Raw genomic sequence first — 26234 nt, forward strand, 5'->3', positions numbered from 1 at the left:
TAAATATGAAATAATTTTAGGGATGCAGATTCTCTGTTTAATGAGAAATTTAAGAAATGGAAGTCAAAAAATATAATAAAGAAAGGAAATAAAAGCGTTCACTTGAAGGGTGGAAGTTCATAGGTTAAAAGCCAGGATATTCAAGTTCTAAGAGGTAAGTATAGGAGGAATAAAGGTTTTAGAAGACAAATCAAAGTCCAAAACTATGATTTAATATGTGGAAAGGTGTATGACACATTTGGAATGATTTCCTTGATAACCTTCAATGGGATGCTGGCAATGGCAGGGTGTTACAAACAAAATAAATAAAAATAGAAATTTGGCTTTATTGAAGAAACCTGATCTCAAATGGCTTTATTGAGGAAGGCTGACTTCTTGCACACAGTGTTTTCTTCCAAATAATTCTTCTGATAATTTTATCCATCTAAATAGAAGTTTAAATAGAGAATTACAGACACTAACCACTAACAATCTCACTGCTAATTAAAAAACCAATTGATCCTATCTACTAACAATCAGCCATGACTTAGTCAGCCACAACTCTTTATTAAAATAACAAAAATAATAAACTCCTAAAAAATAACTACCAACTACTTATATAACCCAATAATTCAGAAAATAAACATTCCCTCCCCTAAAAATTTACTCTTGTCCTCAAGAGTAAGATCAACTTCAAATAATTGAATCATCTTCGATGTCTTTGTCTGCCTCTCCATCACTTTCGTCCATAAAGTTGTTCTTATAAAGAACTAAGACCTTATCGATATGTATGCCTTCAGGAAGTATATACTTCATCTAGGCAAGATGGACATGAAAGAATCTTCCCTTGCCAAGAACTTAGACCTGCTTGTTAATATTTTGAAAAGTTGGAGACTTTTTACGCAGATGCTGCAATGTATAAACAACTCATATGACTAAACAAATCTGCAATGGTCCTGCATTTTTCTAGAAGCTGAGTTTGTGCCTGTTTGGATTTGATAAGCAAGGGCTTAAAGATCTTCTATGGAGTTGGGCATGCAATTGGTGCACTAACTATGTGGAGAATCTTCCTACATTCGAAATCCAAAGCATTTTTTACAGATTCTTTACACTTGAAATCTGAAGGACTTTTTACAAATTCCTCACACTCTTTTTGATCAGTTTTCATCTCCTGAATGTCTTCTGAAAGGCCACTAATGAAACAACTATCTCCTCTTTGTTGTGTCAGCGTAGCAACCAAGACGTCCAACTGGTTGGAGAATTAGGTGAACATCTCCTTGAATTGCTCCGACAAAGACTATACCGCATCTTTCAATTTCTGAACACGTTTGTCCATGTCTGAGCTTTGATACCAATTACTATGAACAAAATAAATAAAAATAAGAATTTGGATTTATTGAGGAAGTCTGGCCTCTTGCACATAGTGCTTTCTTCCAAATAATTCTTCTGATAATTTTATTTATCTCAATGAAAGTTTAAATAGACAATTAAAGACTCTCAAAATAAGGAACAACCACACTCTTAATTAAAAAACCAACATCTTATCCACTAACAACTAGCCATGACTTACTCAACCACAACTCCTTATTAAAGTAACAAAAAATATAGATTTCTAAAAAATAACTAACCACTACTTAAAAAACCCAGTAATTCAGAAAACAATACAATGACTATTATAACAAAGGGATCAGTATATTGTTTTGGCAGAGTGGTCTCAGCTAGACAGACCCTTAAACGAGTATGCAACTCATGCTACTGGTTCGTGTGATGCTGATACTAAGGTGGCTGAAATCATAGATTATAGGACAGGAGGCTGGAATTTTGATATTCTCCAGAGAGTTCTGGCTTTGGATATCATTCTTCGTATTCATGCTACCCTTCCCCCATCGTTGGAGAGAGGTGCTGATAGATTGGTGTGGAGTAGTAACGTTAACCAAAGAAATGTGGTCAGCAATACTTATCATAGTCTCATGAAGTTCGATTCTATTACGCCTCAGCCGTTATAGAAAGTTATTTGAAATTGGAAAGGGCCCCAAAGGTTTTTCATGAGCGTAGTCTTACAAGAGAGTACTCTTCCAAATGGGGAGACTCTCCTTTATGTCATGCTTGCATTAATAAGGTTGAAAGTATTTCTCCTGTGCTCCGTGAATGTAGAAACGCCACACCATTCTGGAATGCTTGGTTCTCTGGCCATATTCCCTCAGACTTCTTCTGTTTACCATTAAGGGGGGTTTGGTTCAGGAAATTTTTTTAGAATAGTAGGAAAATGAGATAGATAGAGAAATGATTGAAAAGATAGATAAAATGAGATAGATAGAAAAATGTAAAAAAAAAGTTGTTTGGTGGGGAAAAACTTTACTGGGAAAATTAGGTAACTTTATGAAATCAACAGTGCATTAAAAGCCAGATAACCAGTTTTCCGAAAAATCCCACCTTCAAATTGGGTTTCTAAACAGTGCGGATATCTATGTTTCTCATAAATCCAGACAAATTGAATAGATGGGTTTTTGGTAAAAAACGTTGACACAAACATGGTATTTCTAAAAGTCATACTTGAGAAAGATAGATATCCGCTAAAAAGCTCCCAACCAAACACCACCTAAAGGTTGAAAGTGATAGCCTTTGTTGTCAGCATCAGGTAGCTGTGTAACAAAGATTGGCACGTGGAATTCTGTCATGCTATGAAGCACCGATACTGATACGGCATTTTCGATACGTTCCCGATACGTGTGTCCGATACGTTACTTCAAAAATACTAATATTTCGATACGTTCCGATACGTCTTAGTATTAAATAATATTTTTAATATAGTGTACTTCACATTAACAAAATATAATAAAATATACAAATATATGTTACTTCAAAATCATGTTAAAAAGAAAAATTAAATATACAATATACAATATACAAATATACAGAATATAACAATATAAATTTTATGTAAATAGAATATACAAATATAATATATTTTAAATTTTATGTAAACAGAATATACAAATAGAATATAAAAATATATTTGTATATTATATTATATTTGAGCAGACCAAGGAGCATTGGATCCTTCAATATAAAAATCACTCCATTCCATTATATTATATCATATACAAATAGAATATACAGCATTGGATCCGTCACTTACCTATCGACACCGTGACTCCATGCGAGAGGATCCTTTTTGAGCAGCGACCGACAAAAAGCCAAAAGGAGCAGAACGAAAGCCAAGGAGGAAGAACGACGATGGAGGTCGGAGGACGAACAGCTACCACCGACAGCCAAGGAGGAAGAAAGATCGATTGCGAACAGCTACCACCGTGGAGGAGCCGAGGAGGAACAACGACGGCCAACGACGAACAACAGCGAAGGAGGAACAGCGATGGCGAACCAACGACGAAGGAGGAAACAGCGACAGCGAACCAATAGTGAGTAGAACTTTAAGGGCGTCTGAGATTCTGAGATTCAATCGATTTGGGTGTTTTTTGTTTAAAAAAAAAAAACACGCTTTATTTATTTTTTTAAAAATTACTGAAATGCCATTGACCCATCTGATACGCAAAGAAAGAGTATCCCAACGTATCCGTATCGAACGTGTGTCCGATACGTAGAAATTTTTTTATTTTGCGTATCCGTGCTTCATAGCTGTCATGTTAGGAGAGATGCTAATTTTTGCATTGATTGGTTAGCTAACCAAGCCTTTGTTCTTCGAGAGAGTTTGTGTTGCTTATAGAAGCCCCTGGTGAGATGAGTCCTCTTTTGGGCTTAGAAGTTCCTATCTTGTAATTTTTCTTTTGGGCTCTTGCCCCTTCTTTGAGCTAAAAAAAAAAAAAGCAAGCAACTGACGGAAACTCAATCTGAGATTGGGGACTACTGAAAAATTTATATTTCAATTAACTATGAATTTTGAAACATTTTAAGAAAGTTATCAAGTTAATTACATGCCAATATTTTAATTTTATTTGGAATTATAGCGTAACACATCAGTATTTACCAACACACGGCATATATTGATGATGTGACATTTATATTGTCGCCTCATTAATAGCAGGATTAAAATTGATCACTTTTAAACCATGAACGACCAAAATCAAAATGTGTTATCATTGGAGTTTGTTTGAATTCTCTCTTTTTTTTAAATTAGAAGTTATTTATAAACAAAGGTTAAAAAAAGGTTAAAAGTTGTTTGATAATTATATAAACTTTTAACTTAAAAGCACATATTTCAAGAAAATTCTCTCTCTCTATCTCTATAGCTCTTCAGCACACAATTCAAGAAAAGCTGATAAAAGTTTAAAAAAAATTAGTTTTTAGTTTTTTTCTTTATTATTAAAAAAAAGAATTCATTATAAGAGTTTTTCTCAAAATCTGTTTGTCCTAGCTTCTACTTATAAATAATTTGTAATTTAAAAAAGAGATGATCCAAATAGATATTTAAATTATAAAACAAAATAATTTATTTTTTTTAAGACTTCTTCGCCAAGTTTATCGATTTAATCAACTAATCCGATCAAGTCGGACGTAATAATGACAAAACTTAACACAACCGCAAATCCAAAAATTGAAACAAAATTGATTCACATGCTTGATTGGAAAAAAAGTTAACTGAAGAAATATTATAATTATGTGAAGAATGTATACAATTTTTTAACTGAAATTGAAGTCTTCAAACCTTAATCCAAAATTAATGCGAATGAACTGGAAAATTCCTTTCTACATAACCTCAGCCATGTAATTATGCCTGTGTATACATGGTTGAGAACTTCGTCATTCTAAAATTGCAAGCGGCTTTACTGTATATGTTTTAATACTGGACACATCTTACATTGCCATTATTATTTATCCAGCCCAATACAATTACATGGAAGATATTGGAGTTCTAAGAGCAGTCCGCAACTGCTTTTTGGTAAAAATAAGAGTGCAAGTATTGGGAAAAAAATAAAAAAAATTGGCGCCAAATCGTTCTCCATTCTGACCTTGCTTGATCCAGTAGAAACTAGAATTGGGACATAGTAAGTTTCAAATTAGCTTTACAAAAAATTTGTACCAGATGTTTTAGCTTAAATTATTTAATTTCAATTACTTAAAAAACTTACACGCACGAAATCTGTGATATGCCAACCGGTGTATATAACAAATCGTGATATACCTGTTTGGATGAAAAAGAACGTGATACTTGACTGATTCTATGTATGGCAGTTTTGAAAATGAAGACCGTGGCTCTTAATTGAAAATACATATACATAGTTAAGAAAATTTAAGATACAACTCCATAATGCAAAGAATTGAAATGCTTTATGAACATGTATCAAAACAACTTTATTCTCTTAAATGATGACTGATTCGACGTAGGATGTGTGTTGAACTTGCTAGTTATCAACATTAAAAGTAGTTAACATGACTCGATATTTTTTTGATGGGACCCACATAAAATGTAAAAATAATTCATTACTTGTATATATAATTATTACTTTGCTTAATAATTTATGTACTTTCATTGTAATATTCTAACGATACTCTATTAAGGGTCCGTTTGAATGACCTTTTTTTCAGTCAGAAGTTACTTTTTTTTTTAAAAAAAAAAACACTTTTATTTTAAAGTGTATTTGGATGTTGCTTCTAAAAAAAGCAGAAGTCATAAAAAAAGTCAAAAACTTACTTTTTTCAGAAGCTACAAATTTTAACTTCTCAAAAAAGCAAAAGTCAAAAGCTAATTTTTTTTTTTCAAAAAATAAATATTTTTTTAAAAATCTAAATAGTTTTAACTTTAATAAAAAGCACTTTAAAAATAAGTAAGATATAAAAATAACTGTTTTTTAAAGGCAATCCAAACCAAACCACATTAGCAACACTCATCTTATCAAATGTTTTATTACTTGCTCACGTACAAATTGTCAAAAGATTCAGCTGGACTACGTTAACCGAACTTTCAAGTAAAAGTATTATTATTTATTAATGCGCAGCTGATGGCATCCTTTGACGATAATGATGAATCACGGGCCACAGATTTGATGAAGATGATGATGTTTAACTTGACTCTAAAACTCCCATATTAGAAAGACGCAAATGGTGGTAGCTAGCTTGATGCATGGGAGCTAAGTAAGTGGGGGTGAGAGTATGTATATTCGAATCTCTCCAATACCACCTTTGAGAGAGGTTTAAAGCTTTAATCCTGAACTCACCCCGAATTAGATTAGTTGCAAAGCAATGAACCGATTAGTATATTTTCAAAAAGAAAGACGCAAATCATGCCACATTATGTGTTTTCATAGGAAATGTTTCCAATAAACTAAGAAAATTAAAACCGTCCCGATGATGCATGCTTTACAGATCATCTACAAGAAAAGGGCATATATTCAGTACTTTTAATATATCCGGATGAATCATGAGTTACTTTGTTACTGGTTAGGATGGTTGAAGGTGAGCATGTAGAGCATTTTTTACTGGAATTTTTTTTGGCTTTTTCACTTTTCATTTTTAATATTGTATTTTATTATGAAACCAGTTAATATTATTTTGTTATAAAAAAGAAGTTGAGTTCATAAACAGATATATAACTTAAATTTGATTCAGTCCGTAGTCACCGCCTTGTCCAAAATGCAATCTTTTTTGTTGTTTATAATATCACTCATTTCGAATTAGAGTAATACGCTTTTTTTTGGTCTAAAGAGTAATACACTTTTTAATGAATAGATAAAATTATAGTTAGCCTCGCTAATAAATTGATAGTGGACTCAAGTTATTTATTAGGACGAGCATTCTAGCATGAAATTGCACTTAATAATTAAAATGTAAAAAAATATAAAAAATTATTTTTGAGTAAATACCTTTTTTGGTCCCTAACAAAAAACACGGTCCCCACTTTAGTCCCTTACAAAAATAAATTAGTCAGTTAGTACCTAACAAATTCAAAGTGGACCCATTTAGTTGAAATCGTAGTCCTCATAAATTCAAAAAAGACCCATATTAGTCCCTCAAAAGGACTAAAATGGGTCCACTTTGAATTTGTTAGGGACTAACTGACTAGTTTATTTTTGTAAGGGACTAAAGTGGGGACCGTGTTTTTTGTTAGAGACCAAAATGATATTTACTCATTGTTTTTAATATTTCTTTATTAAGTGTGTGATGGTTCTCAAAAATTGAGATCCATTTAGTGTTTATATGCTCTTAAATTCTTCATTTTGCTATTAAGTTTTAGTGTTTTATTTCAAGTTTGTCTTTGGGAGTAATATATGAATAGCTTCGGTTGGAGAAAACACGAATATGGAGTTTGAGTAGTACTGAGAGCATTTCAGCTTAATTTTTATCATTGAGCATAATGGCCTGAATTTCTCTTTGTAGCAACCCATTTTCCATTAAGAAAACTCAACCATTGTTAAAAGCAAATTTGGGAGTGAAGCAATAAGAAAAGGACAAAAGAGACACTAAAGCAAAAGCAACTCTTGTAGCATCCTTGGAGTAGGCACGAAACAATCCTGAAGCGCCATGTCAACGGTAGCAGCGAAGGAATGTAGCAGCACCTCAACGTCAATGTACTAACAATTGCTACAATGGATATGGCTGACTTGGCAGAAAGGAGAACTCTTATTGGAGAGGATTTGAAGGATTAAGAGTCTTTGATTAAATCAACGGTAGAGAGCAACCATGAAAAGGAAAAAGCACTTGCAATTAAAAGGAAATCAGACCCCTTCTGTAGAGGATGTACTAACAATTGCTACAATGGATATGGCTGACTTGGCAGAAAGGAGAACTCTTATTGGAGAGGATTTGAAGGATTAAGAGTCTTTGATTAAATCAACGGTAGAAAGCAACCATGAAAAGGAAAAAACACTTGCAATTAAAAGGAAATCAGACCCGTTCTGTAGAGGATGTACTAACAATTGCTACAATGGATATGGCTGACTTGGCAGAAAGGAGAACTCTTATTGGAGAGGATTTGAAGGATTAAGAGTCTTTGACTAAATCAACAGTAGAGAGCAACCATGAAAAGGAAAAAGCACTTGCAATTAAAAGGAAATCAGACCCCTTCTGTAGAGGATGTACTAACAATTGCTACAATGGATATGGCTGACTTGGCAGAAAGGAGAACTCTTACTGGAGAGGATTTGAAGGATTAAGAGCCTTTGATTAAACCAACGGTAGAGAGCAACCATGAAAAGAAAAAAAAAACACATGCAATTAAAAGGAAATCATACCCCTTCTGCAGAGGATGTTCATTCTAGGCTAGACGCCATTTTTGCACTTTAATCTTTCTGTAGTTTTTAGATTTTCTTTCGTTTTTATCATGCTTCCAAGAATGAGCTAAGTTTCTCTAGTAGGCTAAAGGTGAGATATAAATAGCCCTCTTTGTCTTCTTATTTTTTTGTTTATGTGTAATTATGAAATTAGGGAGGTAGTTCTGCTGTGATTGATTCAATTGGAGTGATCCTAGGGTATAGGTTAAGAATAATCAAGGTGTTGATCACAGTCTTGTAAAAGTCCAATTGAGGTTTGGTTCAAGTGGAGTGATCCTAGGGTTTAGGTTAAGGGTGATCAAGTAGATCACAACTCTTGTAAAATTTCTCTTGTAAAACAGTTTCTTCAAGCACCGGTTGAAAGCTTGATGATAGTGGAACGATAGGCCTCAGTCTGGATGTAACTTTCAGTGGTGGAGAGTGAACCAAGATATATCCCGGTGTTATCTTCTCTTCCCTTACTCTTTTATTTTCCGCTGCATATATTCTCTATGATTCATTATTCTTGATGTTTTGAATCTTTTTAGGATTTGAGAATTTTTTTTTTAATTGTTAAATTTATCTTGCATGCTTTCTTTTAAAAAGGGGTTTTTAATTTTATTTGTTTAATTCAGAAAAAGTTCAAAACACAATTCACCCCCTTCTTGTGTTGTTATTTAGCCATTATTTATTTACAGGCATTTCTAATGAAAATATGTGAATGAGATAATTTCCCTTTTCTTTGGCAGGAAAAGCTAAAGAATGGTTAAGAACCTTGCCCCCAAATTCAATTACAAACTGGAAGCAACTCCTGGAGCAATTTGTTGCAATGTTCTTTTCACACGCAAAAAAGCTCAAGCCAGATCTGACATCACTTCATTTCAGATGCATGATGGAGAGAATTTATATGAAGCATGGGAGCGATACAAAGATCTACTCAGAAAATGTCTCAACCATGGAGTATCTAACTGGGGAATCATTCATATCTTTTATCATAGTTTGATATCACAACTCAAGGCAACCATGGACACAGCAGCTGGAGGAGATCTTTTTATTGTACTTATGATGAAGTAGTTCGATTGCTAGAGAAATTGGCCAAGAAGCATATCCAATGGCCTTCAAAGAGATAAAATGCTCCAAAGAAAGCAGGAACTATAGAATTGGATGGAACCAATGCTCTCTCAGCATAAATGGCATACTTGCAAACACCATAAAGAATTGGAAGCTTGCTGAGTAATCTAAACCGCCAAATAATTTTGAACAACTTTATTTGACTAAATCTATTCAAAATTATTCTATTTGTAATGGACCTCGTGAATCTGGTGATTGTAACACTGAACTTACCACTGTATGGTATGCAGGAAACTACAACAATAACAACAGGAGCAACAACCAGAATCAATGGTATAATAATCAAGGATGGAGGAATCAAAACAATGCTGGGAGCAGTTTCGATAATTACCAAAATAAACCTCTATACCGACAGCAATAGAACCAAAGCTCAAACAGGAATGAAGGAAGACTCCAATCCTTAGAAAACATGTTGAACGATTACATGAATCAAAACAATGCAGTCATGCGAAACATTGAGACACAAGTCGCCAGAGAGCCCAAGGAGCACTGGCCAGTGATGCGGAGAAACCTACCGGAGATGAAAAAGAGTTTTGCAAAGCCTACGAGATGGTAGAGTTATTTCGTAACCTGAAGCAATAGTAAGACCACATAAGCGAAGGAATGAAAAATTGCTCTTGTAGGTTGATGAAGGAAGTTCTAAAAGTGAACCTATTGATGAACCAGTGTGACAACAAAGAGCAACACCAGACCTGATTGATAGATCTGAAAGAGAGTCATCCAAAAAGGAGCCAGAAGTTGTTCCTCATAAAAAATGCTCTGAAACTCAGAAAAAGGTGAAGCAGGAACAACACCTACCGTCTCTACACCTAACATAACCCCAGACACAAGAAACATCAATCCACAAGATTTTTCACCACCCTACCTTCCATCCACCAAAAGAAGGAGTGAACCTATTGACCCTCATTTTCCACAGAGGCTTAAAAAGCAGCATGAAGATAAACAGTTTGGGAAATTCCTAGACTTGTTGAAACAACTCCACATAAACATTCCACTTGTTGAAGCCCTTGATAGATGCCTTCATATGCAAAATGTAACATCTCGAGTGCTGACGATTGTATGGTTAGTGGAAGAGCTAATGTACAATTGAATGTATGGTTAGTGGAAGAGCTAGCGTACTATCAGCGGGAGGGGTACATGAATGAATCGAATAACACCGGAAAGAGAGGGATTCCAGAGATTGTGCTGGTATAGGACAGCACAGCTGAGGATAGCTTATAAGAATTAATTAGTACTACCTATACTAACAAGATGCATCTACTTTTCGGTAACCCGGATCGGAAGAACTCCACAGTTAAGCGTGCTTGACTTGGAGCAATTCAGGGATGGGTGACCTCCTGGGAAGTTTTCCCGGGAAGTGTGCGAGTGAGGACAAAACACGCTGAAAAGTCTCGTGTTAGTGTGTGGGGATAGTCGTTGATGCTTGCAAGTGGCCAGGCACTACACAACATTTATGAAGGATGTTTTATCCAAAAAGAGAAAAATAGAAGAATTGGAAACATTGGCTTTAACTGAAGAGTCATATAAGTATCTGACTAAAATCCCACCAAAGTTGAAAGACCTAGGGGCCTTCGTACTATTGGGAAAACATACCATGGGAGAGCACTCTGCGATTTGGGATCCAGTGTCAACCTAATGCCGACTTACATATTCAAGCATCTTGCAATTGGTGACTCAAGACCAACATCATTAACTTTGCAGCTTGCTGATTGTTCCATTGCTAAGTCTGAAGGAAAGATTAAAGATGCTCTTGTTCAAGTAGATAGATTCATTCTCCCAGCCGATTTCCTCATTTTGGATTTCGAAGCTGACCAAGAAGTTCCCAAAATTCTCGGCAGACCTTTTCTCGCTATTGGAGATGCGATGATTAATATAAGAAATGGAGAGCTCTCCATTAATGTCAATGGAGAACATGTGAAGGTCAATGCCATGAAAGCAAGGAAAATAATGATGACAATGCTGAAGAATGCTCCAGAATTTTCGCTATTGATATAGTGGTAGAAGAAGAGCAAGCAAGGGTGCAATTGAAAGAGCAATCTGGGCTCCTTAAACCAGAAGTTACGATGAAAAAATTTGAAGAACTAGAAGAATATCTTACTTCAATGAACGTTGTTCTGCCTTAGAGCAGAAAAGAAAAATCATTTGAATCCCTAAACCGGTTAGAAGAGGAGCAGAAACCCAAGCTCCGATCCCTAGAGCAACCACATGTTTTGGAGTTAAAACCCTTACCAGGACATTTAAAGTACATCTACTTGGGTAAGGAAATTACAAGAGTCAATAGAAAAAATAACAAAGAAATGTAATGATATTAATAAAAAAAGTAAAACATAATATAATTTTCTCAATCAGTAATTTGATGTAACTTGATGTCTTACTAAGCAACAACTCTTCATATATTTATACTAGCCCTCCACATATAAGCATATTCTCGTTATTGCTCTTGGGTTTGACCAATGGGTAAAAAATTATCTTCTTCATTTGGTATTAAAGCTATGCATATATGATTATAAGAACCATAACTTTTTTATTTATTAAAATAATTCAAAATTTGCATACAGAACCTAAAGTTCATGATAAAATTTCGTTTGGCGCTTTTTGCTGTTGATCTTGAAAGCCTTAGGGTTTTTGTTCTACGTGATTAGAGTTTTATAATCATATATCATATGCAATTTTTGATTGAGTATTCTAAGAAAATTTTGAATCTGAATTTGTGAGTTTTATTACATGAAAGTTTAGAAAATTTCTCAAATTATTTCCATTCGATACATTGACACCTTAAATTGCTTTGGGGCTTTTGAAAAATAAGTTTTTAGCGATCTATTGACAAAAAAATATTTGAAATCATTTCTTATAGCGAAGGAATTTCGTTCATAAATGTATTGTTACGAAACATAGGGTTTATATTATGAAAGTTTCAAACTTTCTTTAAATCGATCTCGTTTAATTGATGTAAAATGAAAATTGATTTTGGGGTTTTTATTCCCCTATTGTTTACCACTATTTTATGGTTTTTTTAGTACAAAAATCACACCTTTTTGCGTCAAGAAAAGTCGCGACCATAGCTTGAAAAGTCATTTTCTAAACTTCCAAAAGCTCTTCAAAATCAATCAAATATATGCTATTTTCGATATGTATTATATTAGAATCTTGTTGGATTGTTATTTTTGGGTTATTTTGCAATGAAAATCACTCAAAACTCTGCTGTTTTTGAGCTTTAACGAAGCTACTTTGGTGAAACCCGATTTTGAGCGAGACGACCCATCAAGGGAAGAAGAAGCACTGCAATAGACAAGTCCCAATAAATCCTAGGGGTTAGGGTCAGTGTTATTAAACCCGACCCGAGCATCGACCCGGTCAGGGTACTGGTTACTGGGTCACTGGTCGGACCCGTTGAACCGGATATATATAGATATATATATATATATATATATATATATATATATATATATATATAAACATATAAATTCGTTTATATTCTTCATATCTAAAATGAATTAAACAAGGTTCATTAAATAAACTCAAAAACAAGAAGCATAAATAAATAAAAATACATGCTATTACTATGTCAATTAAATTGCAACTCAGAATCCCCATAAACATACCTCTCAATAATATTGAACTCATATTTCTCAAATTCAACTACATTAAAAATGACATATGTCACATTCTCTTAATTTATTATTGCGCAAATTGCTTCAGTATTAGAAGCTAAAATTTAAGGTCAATGTAGAAGAGTATACTAGCAAATAAAATTACAAAAAGTTTTTAAAATGTGTTCTATTTTTTTTTAACAAGATGAAACAATTTTTTTTTTGTTTTTTTTTTTAAATGCGTGACCTTACCGGTCACTGGGTCACCGATTTTGTCCGGGTTTGACCGAGTCAATGCTTGACCCGAACCGATCCAATGACCGGTTCACTGGGTTTCGAGTCGGGCCGGGTTTTACAACTATGGTTAGGGTGAGATTGTAAGAAAGGCATCCTATTTATACTTATCATTAAAAAGTCTCATAAAATCCATACTAATAGAAAATCCACTAAAATCGTTAGATTTTTGAATACCACAAGATTTTTTTCCTTTGTTTAACTTCTTGATTGAATACCACCGGATTTGAACAGATTATAAAATAATCTTTTAAAATCATAATCAAATACCTCATGATTTTTTTTCAATTTTTGAAAATCCTAATTGAATACCAATAGATTTTTGTATCCAAAAATAATTCTTTAAAATTTCAATCCAATACATCCTCCTAAATTAAGGGATTAATATTTTTCATGTTGTAGGAGATAAATTTATCTCCTACACACATTAAAAGTATGTATGATCTATATTTTTTTTCTCTCTTCTTCTCGCATTGACTCATATAGGCCTCCATATACTTTTATGTGTATGTAAGAAATAAATTATCTCCTATAATATTAAAAATATTAATCTCTTAAATTAAATCCCGCTAGTTTTTTCCTCCTTGTAATCGAAATCAAATCACTTATCTTTTTGTATTCCTTTAATTGAAAATAATAAAACAATATTAAAATTAAGAATTTAAATAGAAAATATTATCATTTAAAAAATACCTGCTTTATTAAGGTGTCAGTTTTAGTTATTGGAACAAAAAAAGGGATAAATAAAGAGAATAAAAGATCGGGTTCCGTGTATCCATCGTCAGTGCAAAATTAAATTTCTTTAAACGGGGTCAGAAAAATTGTCATAAGGAGGAATCTAGATTTTCTAGTGTGAAAAAATATATAATATAATTATGTGAAAAATTATAATTATAATCAATAATTATTGAAACTCAAGATCTCAAGAAACTAACAACAGAGGAGAGAAAAATATTCATTGATTCTCATTACCGTGATTGAATAACTGATACACTATATATAGTTTAAGGCAAAATGAAAAGCGCGCCAAAATTAGTTTACGATCTTCAACAAATCAGAAACTAACTTCATAACAGAAATCAGATATGGTAAGCTTATTCTATCATCATTGGTGGCACGTGTATAAGTTGGAAATGGCACTTCATCTTGCAGATGTGTTTGTTCAGCTGATATGACTTGGGCCACATGAGCTTGGGCTTGGATTTCATATGGACCTGGGCTAGATGGCTTGATATCTTGTATGACCCCCCCCCCCCCCCACAAGTGGGACTATGTATATCTAATAGGTCCAACTTGAGAGTGGCAGCAGAGAAAAGACTTGTAGACAGAGGCTTCGTGAAAACGTCGGCTAATTGAGCAGCGGAAGAAACTGGTAACAAATGAAGCAAACCAGAACGGATTTTCTCCCTTGTTACATAACAGTCAATTTCGATATGCTTCGATCTCTCATGGAAGGCAGGGTTGTGAGCAAGGTAGATGACAGACTTGTTGTCACGATAAGCAGAAGCAGGTTTAGACCAAGGAAGGCATAAGTCACTGAACAAGTGTTGAAACCATTGAAGTTCACAAGTTAAAGATGCCAAAGCTCTGTATTCCGTTTCAGAAGAGGATCTAGAAACTGTAGGCGGTTTCTTGGAACGCCAAGCAACTAGAGAAGAGCCAATGAAGATGCACATACCAGTTATGGAACGTCTAGTATCAGGACAGGAAGCCCAGTCGGAATCATTGAATGCATGAACTTGGAAAGTTGAGTTGGAAGGAAAGAATAAACCAGTAGAAGGAGCACCTTTCAAGTAACGAAGAATGCGAGTGGCAGCAACCATATGACCGTCAGAAGGATGAGCCAGGAACTGGCTAAGATGCTGCACATCAAATGAAATGTCAGGACGTGTGGTAGTGAGATATAAAAGCCTTCCAATTAGTCTGCGATAGGGAGTGGGATCAGCAAGAGGTGAGCCATTCTTGTTGCTTAAGTGTTGACTAGCATCCATGGGTGTGAGGCAAGGCTTTGCTGCTAAGAGGCCTGCATCAGAAACAATTTCAAGGGCATACTTCCTTTGATTGAGGTGAATTTCCTTGTCAGAACGGGCTACTTCCAGGCCCAAAAAATAACGGAGGGATCCTAAGTCTTTAATGCGAAATTTATCATGAAGAAAAGATTTGACCCGATGGATCTCAGCTGCAGAATTTCCAGAAAAAACAATGTCATCAACGTAAACTAATAAAACAGTAAAATGATCACCATCTTCGAGAGTGAGCATTGAGTGATCAGATTGAGCTTGAGTGTAACCAAGAGAGAGAAGAGCTGAGGATAACTTGTTGTACCACTGACGACTGGCCTGACGAAGACCGTAGAGAGACTTGTTTAAACGACACACATGATTGGAAGGAGAGTGTGGCAAACCTGGTGGAGGTTCCATGTACACCTCTTCATCCAAATCGCTGTGAAGAAAGGCGTTATCCACATCTAGTTGTTTAATTAACCACCCTTTTGCTGCTGCAATAGCAAGAAGCACACAGACATAAGTTAATTTGGCTACCGAAGAGAAGGTGTCAAAGAAATCCACTCCTTCAAGTTGAGTGAATCCCTTAGCCACAAGTCTGGCTTTGTAACGTTCAACATCACCATTGGACTTATACTTTATGCGAAAGACCCATTTGCAGCCTATAAGAGTCTTGCCATGAGGTAGTTCAACCATGGTCCATGTGTTATTCATATTTAAGGCCTGTAGCTCTTTTTCCATAGCCTTCTGCCAATGCTCACACTTGATGGCTTGAGTGAAGGTTTTTGGTTCTTTAGAGGCAAAAACACTTAGACAGAACTTTTTGTAATTAGGAGCACAAGTAGCATAAGAAAGGACAGTAGATAAAGAGTATTTAATAGGAGGGGAAGAATTACCTGACAATGAATCGTCCTGCTGAGATGAGAATAAGCTATAGTGATAGTCTTGCAAATAAGTTGGTGGGACACGGTGACGTGTTGATCTTCTGGATGGTTGTGGTGGGGTTGTGGTGAGGTTTGGTTCAGCTACAACAGGTATGAGATTATTAATTGGAGTGTAGTGTGGAGTAAAGGGAGGAAATGAGTCAAAGTCAGTGACACTTTCTGGTTCGACAGATAAAGGAGTGTTAGAAGTAGTAGGGAATGGGCTGTCATTTGTAAAGTGAGTTGTGTGAAAAGGAAAACATGTTCATGGAAAAGGACATTACGTGAAACAAAAGATTATTACTTTGTAAGTCATAAAGTAGATAACCTTTTGTACCATCTCTGTAGCCTGGCACGGGTTTCAAATTTTATACGGTGAGATGTTAAAGTGGATGCATAGGCTAAGCAACCAAAGGCTCTTAGGTGAGTGAGAGTAGGAGGAGTTCCATGTAATTGCTCATAAGGAGTTTTGTTGTTGAGAAATGGGGTGCAAATGCGATTGATGAGATGTACAGCATGGGTTATAGTGTAGTTCTAGAGGTTTATAGGTAAATGATCTTGGAAAAGCAATGTTCATGATGTGTTGATGTTTTCGTTCTACAGTTCCATTTTGTTGTGGTGTTTCATTACAGGAACGTTGGTGGATAACACCTTCTTTTGAATAAAAGTCAAACATTAAGAACTCAGGACCATTATCTGATCTTACAGTTTTAATGGTGGTTCCAAATTTGTTTTTGATGAGATTGAAAAAGGACTGCAAATGACCACGAGTGTCTGCCTTGGTGTGCATGAGAATAACCCAAGTAAAACGTGAAAAGTCATCAACTAAAGTGAGAAAATATTTGTAACCATGAATAGAGATAGTTGAACATGGACCCCAAATATCTACATGCACCAAATCAAATATTTTTGCAGATTTTGTATTACTGATATTGAAAGGAAGTTTGTGTTGTTTGGCAAATTGGCATACATCACAAGGAGAAATATGAGCTTGGGGAATAAAAGAAAACTGTAAAGACATTAAATGGGATACATCTTTAGAAATATGTCCTAACCTTTGATGCCAAACAATAGAATCATTATTATTTTTGGCTATATTACAGATGGGATTACAAGTGTTGCTAGAAGTTGTGGTGGCTATGTTAAATGTCATGTTGTATGGATGATTGAGAGTCTTGTTTGAATTGTTACATTTGCTTGATATCACATTAGGCCATTCTTTCTCTTAGCAGAACCAATCGTTGTCTGGTAACTTGAGGTCATGCCCTGTATGAAGCAAGTAGAGGCATTAAAAATGATGGTGCAAGGAATTGAGTTTATTAGTTGGGAGACTGAAATCAAGTTTATATGAAAATCAGGTACAAACAGAACATTACGTAATGTAAGCAATGAAGAAATGACTACAGTTCCTGCTACACAGGCATTCACTGTTGATCCATTTGGAAGCATTATAGGAATAGGTTTAATTTTGTGGTAATTGGAAAATACAGATATCAGATGAGATATATGATCTGTGGCACCTGTGTCTATGACCCAGTCCACGCTCTTAATACCTGTTTGGCAGTTTTCAATGGTTTGGTGAGTTTGGTGAGATGAGTGAGCATCATTGGAGTGAGCAGCATTGGCTGAATGTACTGTTTGACCATTATCAACATTGGTCTGATTCTGCAGCAGGTGGAGGATCTTCTGACGTTGATCCTGAATCATCACTACATTCATTTGTCCATTATCAGCATTGTTCTGCATCGTGGTTGCTTCAATAAAGTTGCCATTAGAGTAGGTAGCATTAGCACTATTTGGATAGTTCCTTTTGTATCTAGGAGGAAAACCATGAAGTAGGTAACAGGTGTCAATAGTATGGTTTGATCTATTGCAATGAGTGCATAATCTTGAATTATTTTGACCTCTTCCAGTAAAAGATCGTCCACGGACTCTTCCTCCATAAGAATGATTGTTATTGTCTCTTCCTCCATAAGAGTGATTGTTATAGTTCCTTCCTCCATTAAGTTGTCCATATCTTCTGTTATCTCCAACAGCAGCTAAGACTTGAGAGTTGCCTTGAAAATTTACACTATTTTCAGAATGAAACTGACGCTCTTGCTGAGCAATCAGTGAGAAAGCCTTAGTTACATTAGGCAAAGGATCAGCTAACATCACTTGTGATCTTACTTGAGCATATTGCTCATTCAATCCTTTCAAGAAACGGATTGTTTGATCTCTATCACGATACAACCTCATTTGTTCTACTGCTCCGCTTACACATGGCATCGCAGGAGTGGGAAGAGGTTTCAAAACCTCCATATCATCCCACATTGTTTTCAATTGAGTAAAGTAGTCACTTACACTCTTTTCTCCTTGGCATAGCTTGTAAACATCTTGTTGCAAATCTGACACACGGAACACATCCGCCTGTGAAAATTGATCTTTCAAATCTTTCCAAGCATCAGTTGCCTTTTCTATCCAAAGTATGGATTGTGCTATGGTTTGGGTTATGGATCTGTGAATCCATCCCATAACTATGGTGTTGCATCTGTCCCACGCTTCAAACAACGGATCATCAGCATCTGGAATAACTACTTCATTGTTGATAAAGTTGAGCTTGTTCTTGGATCTTAATGTCATTTACATTGCACGAGACCAAGAATGGTAGTTGCGGCCATTTAATGGTGGAGTCACAAGAATCTGCGATGGATTCTCGTTCGAATGTAAGAAATACGAATGAGCAGGGTTTGTCAGATATTCTGGAAGTTGAACTTGATTCGCCGTTGTTGAACAGTGATCAAAACGAAAGAAGAAAGAAAGAAGAATGAAAGAAGAACGAAAGAACTTAACTTCTGAAGCGGATATCAGAGCTTTGAAAGCTCTGATACGATATTGAAACTCAAGATCTCAAGAAACTAACAGCAGAGGAGAGAAAAATATTCATTGATTCTCATTACCGTGATTGAATAACTGATACACTAATTAGTTTACAATCTTCAACTAATCAGAAACTAACTTCATAATAGAAATCTGATGTGGTAAGCTTATTCTATCATCATTGGTGGCACGTGTATAAGTTGGAAATGGCACTTCATCTTGCAGATGTGTTTGTTCAGCTGATATGACTTGGGCCACATGAGCTTGGGCTTGGATTTCATATGGACGTGGGCTAGATGGCTTGATATCTTGTATGAATAATAATAATAAAAGAAGAGAAAAAAACATTAAAATAGATAGTTAATAAATTATAATCATTAATTCACCTTTATATGAGTGTGATCTTTTCAAATGATTATATCATATTTTAGAATCAATTTTTCATCCAGAGTCATCAATCAAGACTTTAGCAACTTCTATCCCATAACATAACTATAATTAAAATTATGCTAGCCGGTACAAGAATATAATTTCCCTTTAAATTATCTATGTATAGGAGGAAAGACTTTTTTTTACCCAGTGTAAGAAAGAAAATCGTACTCATCATCTTTGTTATTGTTTTACGTCTATGTGATGTTTACAATTTATTTAAAATTAGTAATTTATTAATAGGTTTTATATAGATCATGTTGCAAGAAAGATGAGTGGATTTCTACATACACATAATTTGGTGGGGCCCAAATTTTTTCAAATAAAAAATTAAGGCACGAAAAATGAACTCTCTATGACATGATATAATCTCCTTCCAGCGACGTGATATATATAAAACCCTTAATTAATATACACAACTTGATAAACTGTTATTATGAGATGAATAGAAATTAACCATTAAAATGAAGATAAAAATATTTAATCTTATACCAGAAGTAAAATATCCTCCTTCATATTTTTTTAAAAGGATTTTTTTCATTTCCGTATGAGAATATAAAGTCTTATTCTTCATTTCACTATTAATCTTTGTGCATCTGATAGTCATATTTTATTTAGAATTAATGTGTGTGTGTGTGTTAATGATAAGAAGATAATTTCTCTTAAATTCTTAACTTGTTTTTTTAAGTAAATACATTTTTGGGTCCTCAACAAAAAATACGGAACTCATTGTAATCCCTTAGAAACAAAAAATAAGAAATTGAAAGATTTCTTTGAAATTGTTCGTTTGCAAATTTCCCAAAAAGCTAATCCTGCGGCTATATGTCTTCACTTTTACCCGATATGGGAAGCGACATCCGTTGATGAATGGTTATACAATGGCAGCTATATTAATTCTTTTGGAAGGACTAATATGTCTTTTTTGAATTTCTGAGGACCACAATTTCAAAGAATTAGAATTTCAGGGGACCATAAATCGACTTTTATTTTCTAAAGGATTAAAATGGATTCTGTGTTTTTTTGTTAAGGACTCAAAAAAGTATTTACTTTTTTTTTTTATAGTTTAAACACTAAAATTAATTTTTTTAATTGAATATAAACTTTTATTTTTAAACCCAAAATAATACACTTTAGAAGCAAAACATATTAATTAAGATGCAATACTTATTACTAAACATGGAACACATGTAGTTAAGAATTCTTTTTCTTATTTTGTGGATACAGTAGTTAATAAAATTTAAGATACAAGTGTAGGAACTATTGGATTTATGGATTTATGCGGAAGCGGTTTAGGACCTAGTACATTGGTATGCTTACCGAATCATCTTCGTTTCATAATTACCTCTTGGTGCGCAGGTCTCGCATAGAATCTTCCATTGTATGATTCCTCTTCACGAACAGCTCACCTCAGCGCCGCAGCACGAACAACCTCCTTGATGCTGGAATGTGGCAGATCTTCCAGACTATGTCTCAAGGGAAAATGGGAAGTGTGTAGACACTCTCTCACTTTCAGGAAGATAACATTATCTTAGCCTCTACAACTGCCAAGTGAAGACTATAAGTGTAGAATATATATGGGTTCCAAGAAACCCTAGCCCTAAGCAGAATAAGCTTTAAGTTTCTTGGGCTCTTCTTACACACTAGACCCTATTGAGCTTTAGTGAAAGAGCAAAACCTAACAACAACACCATAATGCAAAGAATTGAAATGCTTTATGAAAATGTATCAAAACAAATTTATTCTATTAAATGGTGAGTACTAATTCTACGCAGAATACGTGCTGAAGTTTGATGGCAACATCTTCTTCACCGTTGCTAGTTCTCTACATTAAAAATAAAATAGTCTCTTCTTGGTCTTTTATAGCTTCCTTTTACATAAGACTTGTGGGATAACATTGACTCATAATTTTTTATGGGACCCACATCTAATGTAAAAATAATTCATTACTTGTATATATAATTATCATTTTGCTTAATAATTTATGTACTGTCTTTGGAATGTTTCCATTAAGCCAAACCACAATAGCAAAAGATTTAATTAATTGCTCACTTACTAATTGGCAAAAGATTAAGCTGCACTACGTTAACCGAACTTTCAAGTAAAAGTATTATTATTTATTAATGCGCAGATGATGGTATCCTTTGACGATAATGATGGATCACGTGCCAAATTTGATGAAGATGATGATGCTTAACTTAATCATGCCACATTGGTGCATTTTCATAGGAAATGTTTCCAATAAACTAAGAAAAACAGTCCCGATGATGCATGCTTCATAGATCATATACTGGAAAAGGGCATATATTAAGTATTTTTGTTATATATGGATGAGTTACTTTGTTACTGGTTTGGATGGTTGAGTGTGAGCACGTAGAGCATTTTTTCTTGGAATTTTTTGACTTTTGCACTTCTATTTATTAATATTGTATTTTATTATGAAATCAGTTAATACTATTTTGTTATAAAGAAGTTGAGTTCATAAATAGATATAACTTAACACTTGATTCAGTCCGTAGTCACCGCCTTGCCCAAAATGCAATTTTTTTTTGTTTATAATATCACTCATTTCGAATCAGAGTAATACACTTTTATAGATATAGATTATGGAATGTCTTTCTAGGAAATAATTTTATCTCCTATACACATAAAAGTGTATGAGATTCATATTTTCTTTTTTTTTCTCTTCTCTTCACATGGCCTCTTATGAATCCCAATATTTTTATGTATGTGTAGGGTATAATTTTATCTCTTACTACATATGAAACATCAAACTCTTATATAAACACACACTTCCTATTGGGCACAAAATAATTTAATTGAATCCCAAATAAAAAATATTTAATTAAATTCTTTTAGAGATATGTTCAGGTGATAGACAACGAATCAAATGAAAAGAAGAATAAAATGAAAGAGAATGAATCGTTAAATGATAATATGACTCCTCCAGTAACCATAGGATTTCAACATGCGCGAAGCATAGAGATATGTTTGATCATGAATAGATGGAAGCGAGTATTGCCCTTCCCATTCACCATGTAATGATTTAGGGAATGGATATTCTAATCTATCGGATGAGAAGTTTTCAATAATCAAAATAAATATTAATGATTGTTCTTTTTTATTTTATTTTTTGTCTTAATTAATACATTTTCCGTCACCATTAATTTGTACTTAAGTAGGTCAGACCCCCCTCACTCCATGTTCTATTTATTAATTTGTGGACTGTGGTAGTAGTGTTGATCGCAAAGAAGTATTCTTTGTTATTTTTATTTTATATATATACACGTTTGACATAGACACGTTTGACATCAACCTTGGATCTTCAGCGAGTAAAACACTAAGACTGAAGGGAAAATCATGAAAAATATGTAATCCTAAAGAAGATTGAAGCCCATATTTAGCCATCCAATGTGTGTACAAACATTTTGAGCTCGAGGGAGATATTCAAAGCAGACATCCCAATCCCTTTGCAACCAGTTACGAATATTTGCCAAGGTAATAGTGTCCCTGTAATTATGTTGATTCTGATCAACATAAACCAACATATTCAAATCAGAAATCCTTGCTGCACGATGTAAAAAAGCAGGGACGCTCCATCAAAATTCAACCTAAACTAGTATGTTTTGTTATTGGGTTTTATACTTCTTCAGTTGCTGTAAAACAATTTTTTTTGCAGCTGATTCAAGAAAAATAGACCCCGCCGTTTTTAGAAAAAAAAAACAAGAGAAAAGAACCGGCTCGTTTTTTAATGAGAGAACAGCAGAAGAAGATAGTTTTTGCCGTCATACAAAAAAACATTTTAGCCTTTGTTATTAATTTGTTGTTGTAACCGTTGGCCCCAGGATCGCGTGCTCATTTATTAACTTTGTAATTGAAATCTGGGCCCACTAGGCCGCACAAAGGTGCGGGCTTGCGTATGCATGATGGCACATGCGCACTTTTTCACTTTTCAAAAAAGTATAATGACAAAAGTAAGTGAATGAATGGATACATTTGATTTGACCAAATCAAGAGGTTTTGACACACTTTTTGGGAGCATATCTTTAGTGTTACTGTAGTAACGTACTCTTTTACTAAAAGTAAAAAATGATGATGATTTTTGAGAAAATAACTATACAAGTAAAGGTAAAATGGTAAAAAATATATATTATATTTTCTAAATTGAGTAAATTATGCACCGAGTCTTCAGTACTACTGCAGTACCGAAGATATTTCTCTTTTTTGGACTATACCAAACACATGCAGAGGGTAATTGATCATGTCGCATTTGCATGTACATTTGAGTTGAAATCTGATTATATAAGTTCTCCCAGATTTTCCATCCCCCCACAAATCTTCTCCGCACTCCTCCATTCACCGCCATGAGCAGCAAACCTGAAAACATTGGAAAAAGTTTGGGATACTCAGAGTCAGAGAAACCCCCCAAGAAAGATCAGGAACCTAAGAAGGATGATAAGAAAAAGGAACCAAAGAAAGGAACGATTCAATCTGCTCTTTCCTATACAAATCCTTAGAAATAATATATCTCCTTATTTCTTCCCTTTCCTCTCAACTCTTATGACTCTCATTAGTACTAATACTATCACCTCTTTCTCTCTCCACCATTCCCAATTCTTAGTTTCTCTCTCCTCCCTTCCTCACGCTCTCCCACCAAAAAACCTATTATGTCCCTCAACCGCCGCCTCCCTCTTCCACAGTTCCATTCATTCCTCCGCTCATCACCACCACCGTCTTCGCCACTTTCCATACCCCCATGCCGCCGCCTCTTCCGCCGGTCTTGTCCCCGTCAACCGCCACAAACTGATGGGTGAAAGTGGTTTCTCCAATTATCAGCCTTCCGTTCCCGAGACAATAAGGGCCCACCCCGGACCCATGAGTGGCTCGATAGCGGTGAAGCGGTGTAGCCGGAATCCTTACGACGCCGTTTTGGATGAAGCGAAGGTGGTTCTAGCGAGCCAAAAGGTAGTTGAGGGTAACAGTAGTTGCACCATGGCCATGGAAATGATCGTTTATGCATCAGTTTCTTATCTTTTCTGTTGTGAGAAATAATTGTTTTTTTCATTTTTTGTTGTTGCAGATAGATGGCGTTGGAGATATATGGTATCGATTTTTCACTTGTTGCACAGTAAGATTTTGAGTTTTTTTTTTTTTTGTTGTTGTTGTTGGTATAATGAAACTTAACTTTCTTTTATAGTTCGATCAGTCATATTCCATAAGATTTTGTTGAAGTGATATGGTGATCTAAGAATTTTGTTTTCTTTGCCATGGACCCTGTTCTTATAATCAACGATTGTTAAAATTGAGATTTTAAAAGTAAAATAAGAAGGGGACTAAAAAAGGGGAAGGACATTCTGACAATCAAATTGTGTTACTACCAAGTGACTACTAATTAATCTCACCGTTAGATCAACGTTGTTAAAATTGAGATTTTAAGTAAAATAAGAAGGGGACTAAAAAAGGGGAAGGACATTGTGACAATCAAGTTGTGTTACTATCAAGTGACTACTAATCAATCTCACTGTTAGATCGATTATATTGATCCAACGGTTATATTTATTTCCACCTTTGTATGGCTATGATTTCTCATATTTAAATATGGAAAATCATAACCATACAAAGGTGAAAATAAATATAAAGTATTAAATTTGAAAAATCATGACCATACAAAGATAGAAATAAATTTAACCGTTGGATTAACATAATCGATCTAACGGTGAGTTTGATTGGTTGTCACTTGATAGTAACACAACTTGATTGTCACAATATCCTTCTCCACTAAAAAATCGTAAAACAAAAAATCGTAAGGTAAAAAAATCTTAAAAACGTAAAAGCGTTTGGAGTATGGATAAAATCGTTTTGATGAAAAAAAATTATAAAAACATAAAATCGTAATGATAAATCAAAATTTTAACAACTATGCTTATAATCCATAATTTATTGTCTTAACTAGCATTCTGAAATATATAGAGGTAAATCTGTTATAAGCTTTTGACAAGAGCAAAATCATTGCTACATATTTAATTTTTTGCTACTTGCAGCCTGCAGGTGCAATATCCAATTCTGAATCCTCGCAGATTGCATCTCTTGCAAATTGTGTTCCACGGGTAATGGGGAATCTTTGGAATATCTTGCTTGAATTAAATGTGCTTTAATTTTGTCCTCTTTAAGTTGTTCCTACTTTTCATAGAAGACACAAAAACATGAACTTCCTTTTTAATTAGACGATTGAATATGATTATTTAATTGTAAATAAACTGACTTAGATGCCTGTTCTACGTCATCAACTGTCATCCATGTTCAATGTATTGTTTCAAATGCTTGGTCTTACCATCATATTTGGAAGTTTTAAGGTCTGACGTTTGGAATGGAACTGGTCCCCGTTTTCTTTAATGTTTATGTAGGTTATCACTAATGTTTTTTCTTCACACTCTTTTAGTCTAAATATATTATTAAACTCCAATAGCTAGTACTTGTCCTACTATAATTGCTGTATAGTTTTTTTCTTTTCTTACTTGAGAAGTTTTCATTGTCAGGCAGGCAGGCTACTATTAAATTATACATTTTATATATTTGACCTTTCAATATTCTTCACAACCTTCTCTCTCTCTTGTTGAAAAATAAGAAAAAGAATATGGTTTGATTATTTTCAGGTGGGAGGATTGATTGCAGAACAACTCATTGAACACAGCGAAACTGGTCTCAAAACAATATAATCTTAGTAAGCATTTATTATTAATTATCGTATATTTAAGCACCATCGTATTAACACTAATTGCAAAGGTTTTCTTTAAATGACTTGTCTATTCTCCGCAAGCCCTTCCA

General features: G+C 34.4%; 1 non-coding gene across 1 annotated transcript; it reads right to left on the reverse strand.

Moving 5' to 3' along the window:
* Positions 1–9039: 9039 nt before the first annotated feature.
* LOC133307803 (small nucleolar RNA R71) lies at positions 9040–9145 on the reverse strand. Its single transcript, XR_009751091.1, has one exon. It is a non-coding gene; the product is annotated as a small nucleolar RNA R71 (small nucleolar RNA).
* Between the last annotated feature and the right edge of the window lie 17089 nt (positions 9146–26234).

The sequence above is a fragment of the Gastrolobium bilobum genome, unplaced genomic scaffold (assembly GCF_033153095.1).
Source record: "Gastrolobium bilobum isolate Gb01-03AN ecotype WA unplaced genomic scaffold, APGP_CSIRO_Gbil_v1 utg2535, whole genome shotgun sequence".
Classification (NCBI taxonomy): Eukaryota; Viridiplantae; Streptophyta; class Magnoliopsida; order Fabales; family Fabaceae; genus Gastrolobium; species Gastrolobium bilobum.